This window comes from Xenopus tropicalis, chromosome 8 (assembly GCF_000004195.4).
Source record: "Xenopus tropicalis strain Nigerian chromosome 8, UCB_Xtro_10.0, whole genome shotgun sequence".
NCBI lineage: Eukaryota > Metazoa > Chordata > Amphibia > Anura > Pipidae > Xenopus > Xenopus tropicalis.
In genome coordinates, this window is record NC_030684.2 from 83,240,333 (window position 1) to 83,256,732 (window position 16,400).

Here is a 16,400-nt window from a genome sequence, read left to right on the forward strand (position 1 = left end):
CCCCGCCTCGTGTGATTTTTTGCATCAGAGAGCTGACACCATAAGGACTCTTTTATATATATATATATATAATATACTGTACATACACCAGTACTAATTAGCAATAGCATTGGATAATATGCTTTTTCAAGAAATCCTCCAAGCAAATCTTAAAGGAGAAGGAAAGGCTAAATCACTGGGGGGGGGGTGCCTAACTTTTTGTACTTGTAGAGGGTAATCATGTCCCCTCACAAGGGTCTTTTTTTCCAGAAAAAAAAACAACCCTAACCATAAAATCTTGAATCCCCTTTTCCAGTTTAGTTGCTCATCTCTGAACTCTCTCCAGCTCATTAATATCCTTCTTAAAGGAGAAGGAAAGGTACAATCACTTCCAATTGTAAGGCACCCCCCAGTGATTGTAATCACTTACCTAATACCCCGGGCCGGTGCCTGAGTCAGCGGAAAACTGCACTGGCTCAGGGTACCTGTGCGCAAGTGATTCTCTTCCTCCTCGGCTTTTCACTTTACTGCACATGCGCAAGAAAGAAGAGGATCACTTGCTCACAGGTAAGGGAAGGTGCATTTTTCTGTTAACAGGAGCACCGGCCTGGGTTATTAGGTAAGCGATTAGAATTACCCCAGTGATCATACCTTATGGACTGGATCCCAAAACTGCACTGCATACTCAAGGTGAGGCCTTACCAGAGACCTATAAAGAGGCAAAATAATATTTTAATCCCTCAAGTTAATGCCCTTTTTTATGCAAGACAGCACTTTATTTCTTTTAGTAGCGAGGGCTACTGATATTACATAGTATGTTATCCACGAAAATCCCTGATCTTTCTTAATTAAGGATCCCCCCAACACACTACCATTTAGTGGATAACTGACATTTATGTTACTTCTACCAATGGGCATAACCTTGCACTTAGCAAAACTGAACCTTATTTGCCAGTTTGATGTCCAGTTTTGAAATTTAGTTGCTCTACTAAGTGGCAGCATTTTGAATTTATAATGATTTTTTCCTGGTTTCCTGTTTGCTTACTGCAATGGCAGAATAAGAATACTTAAATAATTTGGTAAATTTGCAATAACTAAGATTAGTGTCACATGTGCCAGATCAACTGCCTTTTTTCTGCTGGTGGAGATCTCCCCTTAACTCCTTCCACCATTCCCATTGACTTAAATGTGAAGATAAGTGCAGGTTGTGTATGCCACTTCTGTCTCCACTTGTGTGTGGTTCCCATTGAGCAGCAGGAAGTTGTCACTGGGGAATCTCTGTCAGAAGCTTTCACTACGTAAAAGTGGATCACTGATTGGTGTCAGTTGCAGTAATTTTCTCTCACCAAATGGTAGAAAGGCAGGGTCTCACTGGACCGCCGGGACACCGGGAAAAATCCCGGTGGGCCCCGGCCCTAGTGGGTCCCAGCGGCCCAGTCCGACCTTTGCCGGCGCTCCCCCTACTGACAGTTCCTCCCCGACGCGTTCAATTTATACGCGCTCGGGGAGGACGTCAGGCGGGGGCCCTGCGGGGGGGTTAGGGGGGCCCCTGGGGGGGGTTAGGTGACGCGGCATTAATAGTGTTTAGTAGAATATTAACAAGAAGGATGAAAAATGCATCCTATGAATCATTTGTGAAAATCCACTGAGGCATGATCTACAATATCAACACTGCAATCTCCACTATGACTATGTTTATGTAGCTATTACTCACATATAACCATAACCATAATTTTAAAAGGGCAAAAACAAGAGGTCATTATTCCAGCAGTTCATGTCCATGCAATTTGCACAGCACTCCTACACTGGATTTTTAACATTCACACCTTTATACAAACCTGTATTTGCTAGGGAGCACCCCCCCCCCCCCCCCACACACACACACACACACACATTAAAACGGAATGGTTTCTGGCCTTTTTTGCAGTTCTCTCTTCCAGCATTCTGTATGTTTTTCTTCTTCTGGTTTAAATGTGCAATCCACCTTGTTTATAAATTGCCTTATAGTAAATAAAATGTAAGTGTTTATTATGCCTATAGTTGTTTGACAGTACACATGCTATCAATATCTAACTGTGCCTCAATATAAGATACATTTCTTTTTCTTGTATGTATATCTAAGTTTCTTTATCTGAATCAGTTCACACAAAAGAATATCAACCGAATATGATGGGTTAATTTTAAACCTCTCTATTCTTGGGATAGACAGAGAGAATGTTTTCGAAGGTCAACAAGAAGAGGTCGTTTGTGGTTTCAGTTATTTGCTTTGTCTGTGAGAGTTTAATTATTTATAATATTTAATTAAGCCACTGTAGAACACCAAACTGTTTGATAGCATAATCTCTACCTCTGTTTTACACCTCCTTATTGCCCTCCTTTTGTCTTTTGTTTGTTCTTTTTCTGATTCTGACAAAACAACAACATTAGGGAGCAGCTAGATGAGGATTTCTAATACGGAACTGACTCCCATTTCAAATACCTGTGTTTATGGTTTATATTGCCCTACTCAGCTGTCAGTAGTGTACCTAATCAGCTGCCAGAAGTGGCAACTAACCTTCTCTGAATGCTTTCCTACCAGCGATAATGTAAATCACCGGTTTGAAAACATGTGCATTGCTTTGGCTTTCTGAATTCGCCCAACGTTTTTTCATGAGGCAGCTTCTAGTGATTTCAGATTGCATGTGGGTAAATGTTATTGAGGATATGGTGATGGGTAGCCCTAACCATTACTAAAAAATGTTTATAGAAAAGTAGAAACTGTCTCTTGCTATGTTGGTAGCTGAAAATGAAAGAGTAGAAACACACTGACAGAATTACATCACACAGCACAGCCTGTAACACAAAGACTTTAATTTTACCTTTGAAAGGAAAGGTGTGTTGACTTGCATATTCAGCAGTTTGGCTACTGGATGCCAGCTATGCTACTAAAATGGCTATGTAGTTTGACTGTATGCACATAATGGATAGAGCTAGGTAGTATGGCAAAGTACTTGTTTCTATATTGTGCATACACTTTACACAAATTGCATCCTGCTATAGGATGTTTAATAGCAGAATTATAAAGGCTAACTTGTTTTACTAGTCACTGGTATAATTCAGGAAACTGATGTGATTTAGTCAGTAAAGACCAATCATTGACAAGCTGGAGCACAGAGTTCTCTGGTTTCTTGCGGGTCTTGATCTCAAAACATGATCAAGTGCAAGAACAAAATTATGGTATTTTGTCTCGTATGGGCATTTGCGAAGTCAGAAGGTATTGTAATTGTCATTTAGATAAAACCAATATTAAAAATGTTATATTAGGGTTTGCTTCCCCTTTAAAGTTATTTGAATGTACATTCCTAAATTAAAGTCCTTCCACTATTTAAGCATTGGACCCTTTAATTTTGTCACTCTGTGTATTTTAAAAAATCATACAACCCAGCACAAATAAAGTGAGAAACTGAAAACATATTGACTCATTTACAAAGACTGTGTCAAGAGTGTAGAGAGCATTAAAGGAGAAGGAAATGTAAAAACTAAGTAAGCTTTATCTGAAAGGTCTTTGTAAATAAAGCCATAAGCACTCCTAAAGAGTCCTCTATCAAAAGAAACACAGGATTTCTTGTCCCTTTTTTGTAAACAAGTTCTTCGGGATCTGACTTAGAAAAATCCTTCATTCCCGAGGCCAGAGTCTGTTCAGTTCTCCCCTCTCTTCCCCCCCCCCCATAAGAATTCATAAAACTCATTCCCCCCACCCTTAAGAATGTGTAATCTGAGCTACCAACAGCTAGAGCTATACAGCAGGAAGCTATGAAGACCAAGCTACAGTGACAGCTGCAATCTTAAACAAACAGAGAAAGCTTCTAAGGCTCTTTAATCAGGTATGCTAAAGCTTTCTGCAGAATAAATATAGCGTTCTAGCTTGCACTTATGTGGCAAATCTGTTGGCAGAAAAATGCCATTATGCCTTTCCTTCTTTAAGGGCCGCAAGAGCACTCCCCGCAACAGTACTCATTCAGGCAGCGTTTGTTCCTCCCCATCTGGCTGTGATCTTTACCTTGTGAATACAGAGCTGCCTAATGCAGGCAGAGCTGTAGTAAATGGGGCAACAGCAAATCTCTTTGGTCCAAAAGGGTATCAGCTGTAAGCACACACAAAATGAATTTTGCCACAGAAATGCACACTGAAGCTTTCAGCGTGAAATGAGCTCTATGTGCATGCTGATGGGCTAATCCTGTGTCTGTAAGTGCAGTGCATGCATTCTGAAAACCAGGCAGAAATAAACCAAGTTGCGCCCGAGTGATGCATTAAGCCGGACTCTGATGTTTTAGCTCCGCCCAGAAAAAAATTCTAACTCTGCCCCTGACATAATTATGCATGACCCCCAACTGCTTAAGCTTGCCCATTTGCCCAGCTTCAACCACTGGCAAATGTGGCAACCTTAAAGGGAATATCAAGATAGACACTGCTTTCATTAGCAATTACATTTAAAAATAACTAAATTAATTACAAAGGTTTTAATAATGTTTATTGAAAAGTTGCTTATAATTAAATTTGCTTTAATTAAGTAAAATTTTAGATTTTGACTTTCTACCTCTGTAATTACTGTATTTCATTTTGGATAAGATTCTTCTCAAACAATAGGTTTCTTAGTGCAAGTTGATCAGTTTTCTAATGTGTTCTTATGCCCCGAACAAGCCGAACCTGTACTATTCTATATGCTTCAATAATATGAAAATTAAACTGAGAGGCGACTTTTTCAGATATCAGTAATTAGCAAATCTTTGTCAATAATGCATGGAAATTCACACTTATTTTAGCTTATTGACCTTCTAAAAGCTTGGAATGAGATATTTAATGCAGAAGATAACTGATACCTAAAATATCTCATACACTAGGTAATTAGGCTGTCGTGTGTATGTTTATATTAATCCTGCATTCACTATCCAGCCTTTTCAATCCTAACATAGTGGATACAATGGTAAGATTCATTTCCTTTAATAGCTTTTTGGAGAGTTCCACAAATGCTTATTCTAATGTATATTGGGTGCTAACTTAATTTTCAGCTGTCACCTGCAAGTCTGGGGACTAGAAGAAGCCCACAGCGGACTTGAAATTACAGGCAATAAGTGATGTTATTTAGCCAACAAGATTTACTATTTCACAAAAGGGAATTATTTCATCCCTGAAAGCTTAATGTAAAGAATAAATTTATTTTATTGTTGTAGGTTTCTGTTGTCACCATAAATGTGATTTCCAACCACATCAGGACTGTGAAGAAGAGTTAGTGGCCAGTGCCAAGATGCTTTTTTGTATAACATACAGAAATTTGCTCAGCTGTTTGTGTCAGGGGAAATTTTCCCCAGTGCTAAATCTACTTGAAATCAGTACATTCTCCAGTTTATAATAAAACAACTTCATTCCAGAGAGACATTTATTGTAACATATTCTGTCCTGAACCAAGCACTATTTAGGGTACCTGAAGGCACAATTCTGCTGGGCAGTTTCTTATCAAGAGGTTATTGAGCACCAATTATATTGGTCTGTCACTGCTTGGATCTGATAAGCAGGAAACATTTAGGCACATTTGTATGTGGTCCCATAACACATAAGGCTATTTAGCCTTTAGAAGTATAAGAGTAAAAGACAGAACAGATCCCAGGGGTCAGCCTTTAGTACTTAAAATAGCAATTTTCTATTTAGGATTGCCCAATGGCACATACTATGAGAAAAGTATATTTATATGAAAATGGTTTTTGCACTTGAACTACTTTATAAAATATATTTTTATAGAGACTTACATTGTTTAGGGTGGGGTATAGTTTCCCTTTAAACCCTTAAACAGAATTGGACAGCTCTGCATCAAACTCCAATTTTTAATACGTCTTTTTTTTGGTCATTTTTCCCCAACTGCTCTGATATTGCCTGACATCTACATTAGTCTTCTCTATTCACCTAGAATAAATGCAGGCAAGTCACCGACTGACCTGTGGGTCAAATAATTATGCAAATCATTTTGTGTATTAACAACAGCATAAAAAGGAGGAAGCTGGTCAACTTAAGCCAAATTCCATGTGTCCCTCTGCAACCACAGAGGTCAAGTGCAGTCCCATTATATGTGCTTGCACCTTTTTCTAGAGGCACTTTACATGCTATTGACTAACAGTATCTCTGCCACTGCTGCCACTTCAGTGCTTTTACAATCTAGGGCAGTGATCCCCAACAAGTGGCTCAGAAGCACCATGTTGCTCACCAACCCCTTAGGTGTTGCTCCCAGTGGCCTAGTTAGGTTCTTACATTTGAATTTCTGGCTTAGAGGCAAGTTTTGGTCACATAAAAACTTAATGTACTGCCAAACAAGCCTCCTGTAGGCTGACAATCCACATAGGAGCTACCAAATAACCAATCACAGCCCTTATTTGTTAACCCCAGGTACATTTTTAATGCTTGTGTTCTCCACAACTCTTTTTACATTTGAACGTGGCTCACAGAAAAAGTGGGGACCCCTGATCTAGGGAATGCTGAGAGGCCAGTAAATATGATGCTTGTAAAAAGCTCTAATCACAAGGAAAATACAGTGGTGTGAAAAACTATTTGCCCCCTTCCTGATTTCTTATTCTTTTGCATGTTTGTCACACTTAAATGTTTCTGCTCATCAAAAACCGTTAACTATTAGTCAAAGATAACATAATTGAACACAAAATGCAGTTTTTAAATGAAGGTTTACGTTATAAAGGGAGAAAAAAAACTCCAAATCTACATGGCCCTGTGTGAAAAAGTGATTGCCCCCCTTGTTAAAAAATAACTTAACTGTGGTTTATCAATTTCAATTTTCAATTTCAATATCAATTTCTGTAGTCACCCCCAGGCCTGATTACTGCCACACCTGTTTCAATCAAGAAATCACTTAAATAGGAGCTACCTGACACAGAGAAGTAGACCAAAAGCACCTCAAAAGCTAGACATCATGCAAAGATCCAAAGAAATTCAGGAACAAATGAGAACAAAAGTAATTGAGATCTATCAGTCTGGTAAAGGTTATAAAGCCATTTCTAAAGCTTTGGGACTCCAGCGAACCACAGTGAGAGCCATTATCCACAAATGGCAAAAACATGGAACAGTGGTGAACCTTCCCAGGAGTGGCCGGCCGACCAAAATTACCCCAAGAGCGTAGAGACAACTCATCCGAGGGGCCACAAAAGACCCCAGGACAACATCTAAAGAACTGCAGGCCTCACTTGCCTCAATTAAGGTCAGTGTTCACGACTCCACCATAAGAAAGAGACTGGGCAAAAACGGCCTGCATGGCAGATTTCCAAGGCGCAAACCACTTTTAAGCAAAAAGAACATTATGGCTCATCTCAATTTTGCTAAAAAACATCTCAATGATTGCCAAGACTTTTGAGAAAATACCTTGTGGACCGACGAGACAAAAGTTGAACTTTTTGGAAGGTGCGTGTCCCGTTACATCTGGCGTAAAAGTAACACAGCATTTCAGAAAAAGAACATCATACCAATAGTAAAATATGGTGGTGGTAGTGTGATGGTCTGGGGTTGTTTTGCTGCTTCAGGACCTGGAAGGCTTGCTGTGATAGATGGAACCATGAATTCTACTGTCTACCAAAAAATCCTGAAGGAGAATGTCCGGCCATCTGTTCGTCAACTCAAGCTGAAGCGATCTTGGGTGCTGCAGCAGGACAATGACCCAAAACACACCAGCAAATCCACCTCTGAATGGCTGAAGAAAAACAAAATGAAGACTTTGGAGTGGCCTAGTCAAAGTCCTGACCTGAATCCTATTGAGATGTTGTGGCATGACCTTAAAAAGGCGGTTCATGCTAGAAAACCCTCAAATAAAGCTGAATTACAACAATTCTGCAAAGATGAGTGGGCCAAAATTCCTCCAGAGCGCTGTAAAAGACTTGTTGCAAGTTATCGCAAACGCTTGATTGCAGTTATTGCTGCTAAGGGTGGCCCAACCAGTTATTAGGTTCAGGGGGCAATTACTTTTTCACACAGGGCCATGTAGGTTTGGATTTTTTTTCTCCCTAAATAATAAAAACCCTCATTTAAAAACTGCATTTTGTGTTTACTTGTGTTATCTTTGACTAATAGTTAAATGTGTTTGATGATCAGAAACATTTTGTGTGACAAACATGCAAAAGAATAAGAAATCAGGAAGGGGGCAAATAGTTTTTCACACCACTGTATATTATACTAAGAAATTTAGGATATAATAATATAGTGGCCTCTCTCAGGCTATGTTTTATAAGTATCCAGAATCCAACTATCCAGTATCCAGCTAACAGTACATAAGAGTTAACCATACTGCGTCTTTACATTTCTGAATTTCTCTTCCTGTGGTATCCAGGCCTAGGAAGCTATTTGCTCACTATGGGCTTTTTCGCATTTTATAAGTCTCTTCTACAAAGGCTTAAAAACAACAGCTGTCTTTATAGCGATTGGAGCAAGAAGGCAAATGTCGGAAACAGAAGTCATTTTACTTTTAAAATTCTCTTTGCTACCACTGGTGTCTTATAGTGAAATGCTATGTTACTTACTCAGCAGTGAGTCTCACCATCTGTAGAACCATTAGAGAGAGTATGAGCGGTCTTTTCCAGTTAATACTATCAGTTTAAAAAAAGAAAGACAGGGCTGCTTGCCCGAGCTTCAGTCTAAAATATGGGATTAAGAGGCAACCACCAATTTAAATGTAAATGTAACAATCTATATGGAGAAGCAGGGATCCAATGGAAGAAACATGTCCAACCCAAAACGTCCTAAAGGACTCCCGTTGATTTCTGGAAACTATGCAGATAAATGTCAAATCGAATATTCAAACTTTTTAGTACATTTGTTATATCATTCTGCAATAAGCTTTGACAGGATAGAAAAGGTTTTGAATATAAACTGTATCTAACAATGTTAGTTAAAGGGGACCTGTCACCTTAAGAAATAATTCCAAAATGTTTTCTATTGTGGTTGTCAAGCAAAATAAACTTAACTTACACCATATAAATTATTTTAATCTTGGTTTCTCCAGCCTTGGAATTCACAATTGCAGCAAGCAGGCAGGGGCCATTTTGTGGACACTGTTATCAAAGCAGGCATTGCATCCTGCCAATATCTTGTTTCTGTGCCAGTATGGGGGGACCTAATGCCCAGGCCCATGCACTGGTTACAAAATGACATGGTGTGGAGGGAGGGGGAATGTGAGGAGAGCAGCAACATCTAAAAAGTCCTGAATTGAAAGTAACTAAGGCATAGAGGCGGGGCAGGGAATATAAGATTGACAGCTGGGATTTTTAAATGCTCTTATAATGGGTATGGATGTGGTAATAAAAAAATGATTTTGGGTTTCATGTTTAATTTGAAAGGGGCTTTTATTATACAGCTTTTTATGTCTGGGTGACGGGTCCACTTTAAGGAGTCTGCAATGAAAATTATGGAAGCCCAGCACAGTTTATAAAGATAAGAGCGACATCTATGAGGAATACTTTCTAACAGCATACCAGTAAATGATTTTCATAATAGATGTAAATAGCTGAACTTAAGTGTTATTTAGTTCCTCTGGTTTTCTTCATAACAGTACTGTACTAGGGTATTTCAGGATCAAGATTTCAAATATGGAGTATATCATGAGGTTGGTGGAAGGCACAAATTTAGCTATATGAATTGGTACTGATGCTCTTAAAGAAACATTACATGAAGATCTTTTCACTATTAACCAGATACGTTCTCAATCCTCCTGCTCCAATGTACAGTTAGTGTCCCTCTGCCAAGCTTAAATAAATGGTAATTCCAAGGGAGTATTTTCAAAGAAGATACTATATAAATGGAAACTACCTTTTGCTTTTTTGGGGTGGGAAGACATCAACATTCAAAGGGTGATTTCAATTCAACTTTTCAATTCAACTTTTCAATGTACCCTACTTGGCGTTGTTGAGATTAAATAAAACAAAATATTTGCTGTAATCAAAAGCTTTCAGTTTGTGGGATGGAATACTTTTCTATAAGCTGGTGAATAGAGTAGGGGCAAGTCCTCAAATAAAATTGGCCTTTTGTTTAAAAATTGTGTTGTACCCACCATTCAAATAATGAAGGCTGTTAACCAGGAATAAATAATAGATTGTGTAATAAGGGGGCTACAGGCGTAGCCTGGGAGTTCCAAATCTTGATGCTGTTAACAGATTCTAATTTTTTTGTCGGTCTCTATAATGGGGGTGTCAAATTATTGCTGTAGCGGAATAGGGATAAAAAAAAACATTGCTTCTGACAAAACCCAATGGGGACTGTCTTCTGTTGTGTGTAATGTTAGAATATGCGCTAACTGAGCTACCCACTTGGGTAGGCTTAAGCCTCCTTTATGTTTAGGGTAATATAGTGTAGTTCTTTTGACTCTCTGTGGCTTCCTGGACCGAATTCTGGAAGATTTTAGATTTGAATTTCTCAAGATCCCTTATCAACTGGAAGGATCCTGAACAAATATAACAGCTTTGACCGGGGAGTAAACTGGCATCTAATCATTGCTCTACCTACATATGGGTAAAGAACTCTAAGGGCTCTGGCACATGGGGAGATTAGTCGCCCGTGACAAATCTCCCTGTTCGCAGGCGACTAATCTCCCCGAATTGCCATCCCACCGGCAACAATGTAAGTCGCCGGGGGGATGGCACACGCTGCGCAGGAGATTTCGGCAAATCGGCGAAGTTGCCTCGCGATTAGTCGCCCGCGAACAGGGAGATTTGTCACGGGTGACTAATCTCCCCGTGTGCCAGAGCCCTAAACAAAAGTGATTTTTGTATAGGCTACTGTCCAAGGACAAATGACCCCTAGGGGCACATTTACTAACCCACGAACGGGCCGAATGCGTCCGATTGCGTTTTTTTCGTAATGATCGGTATTTTGCAATTTTTTCGGAAATTATCGTGACTTTTTCGTTACCAATACGATTTGCGCGAAAAAACGTGAGTTTTTCGTAGCCATTCCAAAAGTTGCGCAAAATCTGGCGATTTTTTCGTAGCTTTAAAACTTGCGCGAAACGTCGCGCCTTTTAAGTTTTAACGCTACGAAAAAGGCGCGACTTTTCACGCAAGTTTTAACGCTACGAAAAAATCGCCAGATTTTGCGCAACTTTCGGAATGGCTACGAAAAACTTGCGTTTTTTCGCGCAAGTCGTAATGGCTACGAAAAACTCACGTTTTTTCGCGCAAATTGTATTGGTAAGGAAAAAGTCGCGATAATTTCCGAAAAGTCGTAAAGGCGCCGAAAAAAATAGCAAAAAATACGAAAAAGTCGCAAAATGTTCGTTTTCCAATCGGAATTTTTCCAATTCGGATTCGAATTCGTGTCTTAGTAAATCAGCCCCTTAGTGTTGCTGAATAACCCTCACTTTATACTGGGGGCACAAAAGTATGACCATGTGATCACCAGCATATCATAGTAACTAAGTGAATGAAGGATATATACAGAATCCTGCATTGAAATCTGTTTTTCAAAAACACAAACTTTTTTATATTTAACAGGGAGTAATAACGACACTGATTTAGTTTTGCAATTTTTCATTGTGACTTCTGTAATGGGACTGGAGTTTCATCATTTAAAGGACTTTCACACTGGAGCATCACAGAGATCTTGTCACTCTTTATCTCAAAGCTCCGGCTTTTTCCATGGCAGATAATTAATTTCCCTTCCTAACAAGCTCTTGCTGAGTTGAGCAAGAGATGTGCTACAGGGTCAGGAAGGTGCTGTCTCCACCAGATGCTTTCATCCTCTTAATGGATTTGACCCATCGAAAAGTGAGAAGCTCCTCAGTGTTATTGGTAAAGAGATGGCTAATAATTGAACCTTACTGAAGTGCCCTTGTGCTATTAAACGATTCCTGAAGGCAAATGTCAAATAGGGCATGCTTTGTAAATCATTCCCATGTACTACCGAGGGCCTTAAATGCATAGAAGCTTAAAGCTTTACTAAGGTATAGAGACTATTCACCTTCTCTGTTTCTGATACTTGGTTTGTTATTTTGCTTTCTTTATCTGTATCTTTTTACCGAATGCAAATAAATGACTGACATAGATGCAACACTCAAATGCTATCATTCTCATGTAAGACAAACTTATTAAGAGAACAGTGTGTGCTGCTAGAGGATGTGCTGTCCATACCATTCTATGGCAGTGCTGCTCTCTCCCACCTGAGACCTTTTTTTTATACAGATAACTTTAAAATCACTTTAAAGGCCTGTTTATTAATTTAATAGTAATAGAAACAATATGGAATTGTGAGAAAACTACGCCTGGTTTACATGCACAGTAGAGTGAAAAGCCAGGCTCTAAGCAAAAAGCTGGCCTGGCACTGGTGCCATTAGGGTTGCCACCTGCCCAGATTAGGTAAATCAGACAAGACTCTCCGAGACAGACCCAACGATTGGCCAGTCGTCGATCATCTTGTCATTGCTCCTCCCAGTGACCCGCCCCCTGCTGGAGTCAGCAGTGAATAAAGGTGGAAACCCTTCAGAAGTTCCCTAGCTGGTGCAATTTTCTGCTTACAGGAGCACCAGCCTTGGGGTGTAAGTTAAGTGCTTTTATCACTAGGGACTGGCTAGCATTTGGTATCCTTAGTGATTTAATCTTTCCTTCACCTTTAAATTCAATCATGCAATCACAGTAAAATTTTATTCACTGTAAAAAAGTCAGTTGCAAATTCAAATCTCATTGTTCCATTCATTTTAAATGAGGCTGTAAAGTATTGGCTGCTTAAAAACTTCAACTTCAACTTTCTTGAATGCCTCAGATACACTCCTTTATTGACTTCTATAGAATCTCACTTTTTTTCTTTGATTTTCTTGAAAAAAAAAAATCTTAATTTTTTTATAAACTTACCCCTTATGTTCACTTTACTAGTTTGTACTTAAGATGATTAATTTGCATCTGAATATTGTACTTTTCACACTGCTTTTGTAAATGAGCATTCAATTTTTTGGAAGACAAATAACTTTGTTTTCTCCAAAACAGCAGATATATGTTTTCTATGTCAGCAAAATGCTGTATTTTTATTCTTACAAAAGAAGAAACCATGAGAATTAGCTGAGAAGGAAAAGGGAAGCACTGAAGGCCCACAATCAGGTCCCAAGCTGCATTTTATAACTGTCAGTCAGTTGAGTGATTGAGGTATTCAGTCACTGTTGCCATGCACAGAAATGTTCCTAACATAACTCTTTTTTAATACAATGAGGTTCTCAGACTATTTTTTTAACCAAGTCATTAAATTCTTACTGTCATGTCAGCACCCAGGTTTTATCGTTTAGATGTATGATTTCAGAAAACTACAATAAGTAGTATACAGGTATGGGATCCCTTATCCGGAAACCAGAAAACTTTAAAACTTTTAAAACTGATTATCTTTTTCTCTGTAATATTAAAACAGTACCTTATAATTGATCCCAACTAAGATATAAATACAAAACAATCCTATTGAGTTTAATTAATGTTTAATTGATTTTTTAGTAGACTTAAGGTGTGGAGATCCAAATTACGAAAGACCCTTTATCAAGAATACCCTTGGTCCCGAGCATTCTGGATAAAGGGTCCTATACCTGTATAGTAATTTTTTAACATTCCTGGCTCTTTAATGTTTCTCACCTCTAGAGAGAGAGTAAAGCCAGCAAAAATGTTATAATGTAACTTGTCTAACAAATACCCAATAACATCTTTTTGGCCATGTCAAACAAGGTGTTATCTATGACAGGAGATGCCAGTCTGCTCCTACCAGCCTGATATCACTGTGCAATAGCAGGCGGTATTGGACAGGACGGATTTCATTATGGTTATGCTGAAGTATGCATTTTTGTCCAGGAATCCGCCCGATTTGCCAAAGTCGCCCGAAGTTGTCTTGAGAGAAAACCTCTGGCAACTTACGGTGATTTACATTCTTGCCGGTGGGATGACATTGTGGGGAGATTAGTCGCCCGCAGCAACAAAGATTTGTCGCTGGGTGACTAATCTCCTCGTCTGCCACTGCCCTAAAGGGGTCCAGCATAGAGTAGCACAATCACCCGCCCCCTCTCCTTCTGTCGCCCCTGACATGTCCCCCTCCCTGCTTGCTCTCCTACCTCAGAGACAGCGTCGAGCACGGATTTACATACGTATAATGGTCTGCTTCCTCTATTGTTACGCCACTGATTATACTTATTAATACAGGATAGCTAGTTGTTTTACCCTGAGATTGTTTAACATCCTCTTTCTGCATTACTTTAACAGACGTGTGTCAGAGCAGACACTACACAGAATAGCTCTCATCTGTCTCAGATTTAATCACAGAACATAGGTTAAGTGCTGTGTGTGTCCCCAGCAGCCGACTATCTAATTACAGATTCATTATCAATGGTAATATAAGATCCTAGTCTCTTCCTTGCTCTCAAGATAACTCTCCCAACTTACACACTGGATAGTCATTTTGATTTTCTGATCAGAAGTGCAGTATAGTTTCTAAAGTAGGAAAAACACTGTTTTCTGTTTACTACGTCAGTTTATAATCATTCACTATATAATAATGTATATAATGTATATATAATAATGGTCTTTATATTAGCTCAGTAAGCTACACTACACAACTGCTCCTGTAAATTTAAGTTACATTGGTATTTGTACTGTATTACTGACACATTACTGCTCCCTGTACATTTGGGTTACGCTAGCAAAATCAACATGACTTTTTTAAATTCTATTTCAAACATTTTTGATCGAATGCAACAGTTGCTGAAGTCCCTACAAAGTGCAGGATGCAAGCACAAATACCAATGTGCAGCTTTGGAAACTGAGGTCCTAATGGAATGTTCCCTATTGTATCTCTTTTCATGGATACAATGTCTGCAATGATTTTAGGGGCAGCTAGTGGTGCTACATAACACCCCAGCATGCCCATCTGTCTGCATCTCCCCATGGATCAGGGGTAGAGATTCATCTAGAGTGGTATCAACTGTTTTTATTTTGGGTAAACCTCCTACCATGCTGACTCACTGAGTGATAAAGTGCTAATTGCCAATTTGGTTGCACAGACGTTAATGTGTGCATGAGGGGGGCAGGAGCCGGCATCTTTATGGGTAATGTGGCAGATGTCGCCTGTCTGTCCTTGGGAGCTGATCACAGGAGAAGGGGAATTCTTAATGCAATCTATAAAATTGCCTCTTGGATGAGATAGTTTACTTCCTCACTGCTGGAAACCCATTAAGTTAAAGCCTCTAAAATCAGCATATACATTATTAGCAGTTTGCTTGTTGCTGTACATAAAGCTGAGCTGGAACTTGGATTTTGGAGAATCACTGTAAATATGAGAGTAAATAGCAACAAGAGACAATGAAGAAAACTAATGATGTAATTTGGTACTGATAGGCTTGGTACTGCTGGGTGGCTTTTTTGTTACTAAATATACTTTTTTAACCTGTTGTGGAATGTTTTTTTTTCATCGTTGTTATACTTTAACTTGGGGTGGAGCCTAATTGGTGCAAAGAGCCTAATTGCGCTCTCTCTGCGCTAAGAAAGACCAATTTCTGGTTTTAAAAAAGATTAATTAATCTTTTCTGGTAAAGTTTGCATGAGGCAAAGTTCTCAACTTTCCTCATGACAGAAACAACACTGAAATGTCTAAAGCAGGGCTGTCCAACTGGAGGCCCCCCTCTGTGTGCCATACTCTGCCTGCCCTATGCTGCCTGTGTGTGCCATACTCTACCTGCCCTACCCTGCCTGTGTTTGCCATACTCTGCCTGCCCTATGCTGCCTGTGTGTGCCATACTCTACCTGCCCTACCCTGCCTGTGTTTGCCATACTCTGCCTGCCCTATGCTGCCTGTGTGTGCCATACTCTACCTGCCCTACCCTGCCTGTGTGTTCCATATTCTGCCTGCCCTATGCTTCCTTTGTGTGCCATACTCTGCCTGCCCTATGCTGCCTGTGTGTGCCATACTCTACCTGCCCTATGCTGCCTGTGTGTGCCATACTCTACCTGCCCTATGCTGCCTGTGTGTGCCATACTCTACCTGCCCTATGCTGCCTGTGTGTGCCATACTCTACCTGCCTGTGTTGCCTGTGTGTGCAATACTCTGCCTGTGGGAGGTGAACCCGGCAGGGGTTTGTTCTGGGAGTTTGTTAACATTTGAAAATAGTCATTATATGGTCCCTAGGATGTGTAATTATGTGCTGGGGGTTGCTGTGCTATCCACAGGGGAAGAAGAGGCATATGACATAATATAATTCTTTCACATATGAAAGAAGGGTGATATCCCTACAGTGAGCACCAAGCATTTGGGTATTTGCTGCGCTACCACCATTAATGTGGGTATAGTCTTAAAAGCTCTTGTGATAACTTGGGTGTGGTTTTAAGTGGGTGTGTTTAAAAAGGGGGAGTGGTCAAACTGGCTTCCATTATTGGCTTTCTACCGCGCTGGCC

The 16,400-nt window shown here is 39.7% G+C and overlaps 1 protein-coding gene across 18 annotated transcripts in view; it reads left to right on the forward strand.

Annotated features, from left to right (window-relative positions):
• Positions 1-16,400, forward strand: part of nrxn3 (neurexin 3) — a 290,056-nt gene that overhangs the window by 161,969 nt on the left and 111,687 nt on the right. The window lies entirely within an intron of this gene.